Here is a 5,112-nt window from a genome sequence, read left to right as displayed (position 1 = left end):
TAGGACCTTGGTAAGGTAGGAGGCCAATCTCACGTTGGGGCCATGGGAAGGCTGGGAGCTGAAATCCCAAATTCTGAGAGATGAGAAAGTGTGCACTGTGCCCAGAAAGGGGAAAAAATATCCATATCCCCATCCTCTGCTTCTTGCTCTGCAATGTTGCAGGGGTTTTGCATCTGTCCCTATAGGGTTGGCAGAGGGTGGAGGATCACCTCTGTTTCCCTGAAAACTTCATGATGATATCTACGAGAATTCCATGGGGTAATTAGTGCTCTGCTGGCTTCGTGCGGCGCCTTTGCTTTTTGCCAAAACAGGAGGCTGATTGACAAGGTCGGTTCAATAAGCAAATTGCTCATTTCCATCCCGCAGCCACTGCCGGCACCTGCACTGCAGCAGCAAAGCTCCCAGCACGATTTATGGCCAACACTGGGAACTCAACCCCACACCTCCAATCCCATGGTTGGCATCGCTGCCCACAGTGGGGAGTTGGAACCCAATGATCTTTAAGGCCCATTCTCACCCAAGCCATTCTATGATTTCTCCCCTACGTTGCTTGTCCTGTGATGCTCTGGGATGTGCCCAAGGTTGGCTGGGATGTTCCCAGCAGAGCCTGAGCAGGGACTGAGGAACGTCCCTGGGTTTTCCCAGCAAAAGGCACAGAGATGCTGGGAAGAAAACTTCCCCCACCGGAGCTTTCTAACAGCAGAGAGACCACAGTGCGGATGGAGAGGAGCCCGGAGATGGAGGAGTACAGGAGCCCTTCCCTTTGCCTATAAATAATAGATTTGGAAGCTCTACTTTGCATTACTTCCAGCAACTACTCTTGCTTGGCCCTAATGCTTGGTTGTGTGTTTTTAGCGCACGGCAAAGAACAAAATCAGCTGGCCGTGGCTTTCCCTGCCCCAGATCTCTGCAAGAAGCAAGAGGCTGTGGCAGTCTAAGCCATGAGCTGGGTGACATTAATGAAATGGAAATTTTCCACCCTAAGGTACCCAGACCCAGGGCCATCCAAAGCAACGTGACCTCTGTTCACAGCACATGCAGACACCACAGACAGAGCAGAAACCATTGGCGTGACCCTGCCAGATCCTTTAAACCGAGCCAAAACCCAACCTTGGAGCATCCCCAGCACCATTCGGTCCCACGCTCCTGGTGCACCACAGCACTGCCAGGAACAGCAGCAGGGTTTTAATTCCTGGCCTTGAAGAAGAGCTGCGTGATGCTCCGTTACTTCTGTATGACGGAGCCCATGCGTTTGGCCGTGCCTCAATGAAAAGGGATGGAACCACTTCCCAGCATTGTTCTGCATGGCGCCCGTAAGGCAGCAGAGCACCCAGCATGGGCAGCCCCACGGGGAGACCCATAGCATGAGTCCACCCCGCCCCACATCACTTCAGCCATGGGGGTGGCACGAGGGACCTGGAGTCACCACCATTAATCTGCCAGCTGCAGAGAGGGTCCCCACGGTATGGGTGACCCAAAGCCCAATGGATATCTGCTGTAGAAAACAAAAAATTCAGTATTTTAAAGACTCTGAGTGCAATAATCAGGCTGTTACGGTGAGCTCAACATTTCTCACTTCACGGTGCCTGCAGAGATGTTTCCACCAGCAAAGACACTGACACAGGCAACCTATTTCTCCAGCCTTCTCAGCTCTGCAATGCAGCTTTCTTAAATATTGAATAAGTCTGCCGCTCTACACCACCTGCCAGTGCCAATGATGAGGTAATTTTTGCATTGACAAAACCCTAATGCGATTAATCTGGTTTGAAAGAGGAGGATTTCAGGGCTGTCTGTTCACCTGGTGAAAGGTGCAGCTCCAGGTTCCCCGCCAGCAGCCAGACCCCGAGCGAAAAGCCAACACGGTGCCAAGGCTGAGCGCTCCCCAGCAGTGTCAAGCAGGGCTGAGCTCGAGTGGAGCCAGGCACTGTCCTTCAGGGCTTTTATGATTCACACCCAGCTGGGAAAATGAGCGAATGGTGGCCCAACAAGCTCCCCAGTGCCATGCCCATGGGACGATGGGTGGGAACTTAGGGAACGGTGACCCATTGACCATCGTCTGAGCAACGAGAAGAGCAGATGCGGGTGCTCTGCTGCAGAACCTGGAGCGCCTCAGCTTTTCAGCACACACGTGTGCATCCCCAAAACACCTTCACTGCTGAAATGCTCCCTGCTAGCAGCTGCTTCCATGGGATCCTACAGTCCCTGTGCCCCAGCAGAGCTGAGTGCACCATGGGGGACCCAGAGCACAAATATTGTGCAGGCACCAAGCTCACCATGCTGTTCCAAATACTGATTTAGTTTGGAGAGGACCTTAAAGCCTGTCCAGTTTCAAACTGTGCTATGAGCTGGTTGCCACCCATCAGTTCAGGCTGCCCAGAACCCCATCCATGGCCTTGAGAACTTCCAGGGATGGGGCAAACTCCAAACTTCACCTACAGGGCAATGAGCACTCGTATTTTGGCTCATCTCAGGCACAAATCATTGCAGAATGTTTGGGTAAAGCCAAGCAAGCTGCTTCATGGCTCATGCTTTGGGAAACTGCCTATGTTAGGGACTTTCCTTCAATAGAAAGAAAAATGAGATGCAGATCTCAGCTAGCAGAATTCTGTGGAAGTGGTAACCTGACCTGGCAGTAACAGGCAGAAAGGGTGGATAGGTGGAAGGAGGGATGGATGGGATGATGGATGGAAAGAAAGATGGGTGGATGGAGGGATGGGAGGATGAAAACAGGACCAGAAGGAGCAGAGCTCCCTGTGTGCATGCATCCTGCACCATGCATGGGCAGATACTGCTCAGTCCCACGTGGGGACAGGGTTCCTGCACCAGCTCCTGGAGTGGCACAGCTTGCACCCATCTGCTCCCAACAGCACTGAGCATGCAGAGCTGCTCCCGCAGAGACCTGCACCATGAGCACTTGTAAATGCTATAAATGCAGCTCTGGTGTGAGACAACACAAGGCAGAGAGGTGGGATCCAGTGCAAAGTCCTCTGGTCGCATTGCAGCACAAGCAGTGGCCCAGGAGCCCTGGAAATTCAGCTTTGGAGAAAGAGCCAGAAGCAGCAAGCCCTGACCCTGGGGCCATGCCATCCTCCGGCCCCTGCCAGGCATGGCAGGGAAGAGGGAAGCTCATCCTGCAGCTTGGCACCATTTGGTTAATTAAGGCTAAACGTGGCCAGCAGGTGAATGAATGGCGGCGGTGCCTGCAGTCTGCAGGTGCAGCAATGCTCAGATGATGGGTACACAGTGAATGCAAAGCACCGTCCTGGCCACCAAGCACGTGGCACACACCGAGCCCACCCTCCCAGCCCCATGGCATCCCTCCAGCCTCAGTTCCCAGCTTCCTGCTGTTCTCCAGGCAGTCAATTCGGGTTAATCAGAGAATCATAGAGTGGCTTATGTTGAAGGGGACCTTAAAGACCACCCTTTTCCAACCCCGTGCCACAGGCTGGCTGCCTCCCACCAGATTAGGCTGCCCAGGACTCATCCAACAGGGCCTCAGGCACCTCCAGGGATGGGTCAGGCAGCAGAATGACATCTGTTCACATTGCTCCCCTGTGAACCCAAAGCCATCATGGAGCTGTCACCAGGATTACTCCCCCTGATTAATGGCAGGGAAGCACGTCAAAGGGAAAACATCTTTTTGGTTCTGTGCAATTATCCCAAGCTCCCACCCAGGCAGTGCCCTCCATTTTGATCAGAACAGATCCCAGCACAGGGACACCCCATGCACTGGTGGAGGCAACCAAAGAAGTTCAGCGAAAGCTCCAAGAACTGCCTGCAAATGCAGCAACGCAAAGACTGCTCAGAGGTAGCAGGTCCTGTTTGCTGCTGGGAAGTCAGGAACAGACCCAAAAGCTGCCCTGCAGGGCTGAGCACCAGGTCTGCACTGCAACTCCTAACAGAAGGAAAGACTGGGGTGGGTGCATGTCCCATCATGGGATGCTCACGGCTGCAAGACCACGCATGCAGCTTGCAGACCCCACACCTCATTAATATCACTGTGCCCTCATCCCATCCAGCAGAGCCCAAACGCACCCAGCGACCAGGAGGGGAGTGCTGCAGCTCCAACACGTGGGTATCAATTAAAACGGCTTCCAGCACAGCAGCCCCCACTGCCCACCACAGGCACCGGCCCCAGCCGCACCCCACCCAGCTTAACGGGAATGAGCAATTAACCAGCTGCCCGTGCCCTGAGTGGTTCATCAGCTGCCACCACTAATTGGCAGCCACTGCGGTGACACTGCCTCCCAGTCTGCGGCAGGAGGATGGTGCCACCGCCACCACGAGCTGCGTCCCCTCCTCTCGGATCCCACAGTACCCCAATACTCGGGCACCAAACGCTGGGTGCACCCCACAAATCACCCAGCTCTCTGCTTTCCTTCACGGTGCAAAGGAGGAGGAGGAGGAGGAAGGGCTGAAGAAGGCTTTGCAAAGTAGGGATGCGTGGATGCTCGTTCCCAATGGGGCTGTGGGGAGCTTTGCTAGAATCCCTCCCCGCAGCCCCGCCGCTCCCCGAGGAAAGGCTGAGCACCGATCTCCCCTACACTCAAAGAGAGCATCTCGCTAAATCCCCGCCAGATGAACAATGCATCATCAAATAAACCCCGGTATCACGACATTAACAATATTTATTTTCAGGCTAAGCTGCAGCCTGGGCTTTTGATACCAGTAATTAAAGCAAATGGTTCATCTGTTATCAGCTTTGCATCCCCGCAGGCAGTTCCCTGCCTTCTGATCCCTTCGTTCATCCTTTCCCATCGCGTTCCCCCCGGAGGGGACCACCCCGACCCCCCACGCTGTGTCACATCCCGGGAGCGATGTGGCACGGACCGAGCCCGGAGCAGAGCTCACCCCATGTCCACTCGGAGCGTAAAACGAAGAAGCGTTCCTCGCTCGCAGACTGCCTCTTTTAACCCCGTCGGCAGCACTTCTGCCAGTCCTGGAACATCGATGCTCGGGGACAGCCGGGTCCCCCGACCCCGCAGCTGCCTCAGACCCTCAACCCCGAGCAGAGCAATGCAGACCCCGGCTTTCAGCCCCTTACCTGGCCCGTCCCGGCTCGGCGCAGCGCGGCTCCCCGGCAGCACTGCGGAGCAGCGCGGAGGCGGCGCG

At 55.2% G+C, this 5,112-nt stretch overlaps 1 protein-coding gene across 1 annotated transcript in view; it reads right to left on the bottom strand.

Annotated features, from left to right (window-relative positions):
• Positions 1 to 5,106, bottom strand: part of RPH3A (rabphilin 3A) — a 21,890-nt gene extending 16,784 nt beyond the window's left edge. The window contains 1 exon segment of the mRNA XM_031555976.1: positions 5,045 to 5,106. The gene's annotated coding sequence lies outside the window, so the exon portion shown is untranslated.
• Positions 5,107 to 5,112: the final 6 nt, after the last annotated feature.

This window comes from Meleagris gallopavo, chromosome 17 (genome assembly GCF_000146605.3).
Source record: "Meleagris gallopavo isolate NT-WF06-2002-E0010 breed Aviagen turkey brand Nicholas breeding stock chromosome 17, Turkey_5.1, whole genome shotgun sequence".
Lineage (NCBI taxonomy): Eukaryota > Metazoa > Chordata > Aves > Galliformes > Phasianidae > Meleagris > Meleagris gallopavo.
The sequence above is the reverse complement of the archived record's forward strand: the minus strand, read 5'-3'. Positions and strand labels throughout refer to the sequence as shown.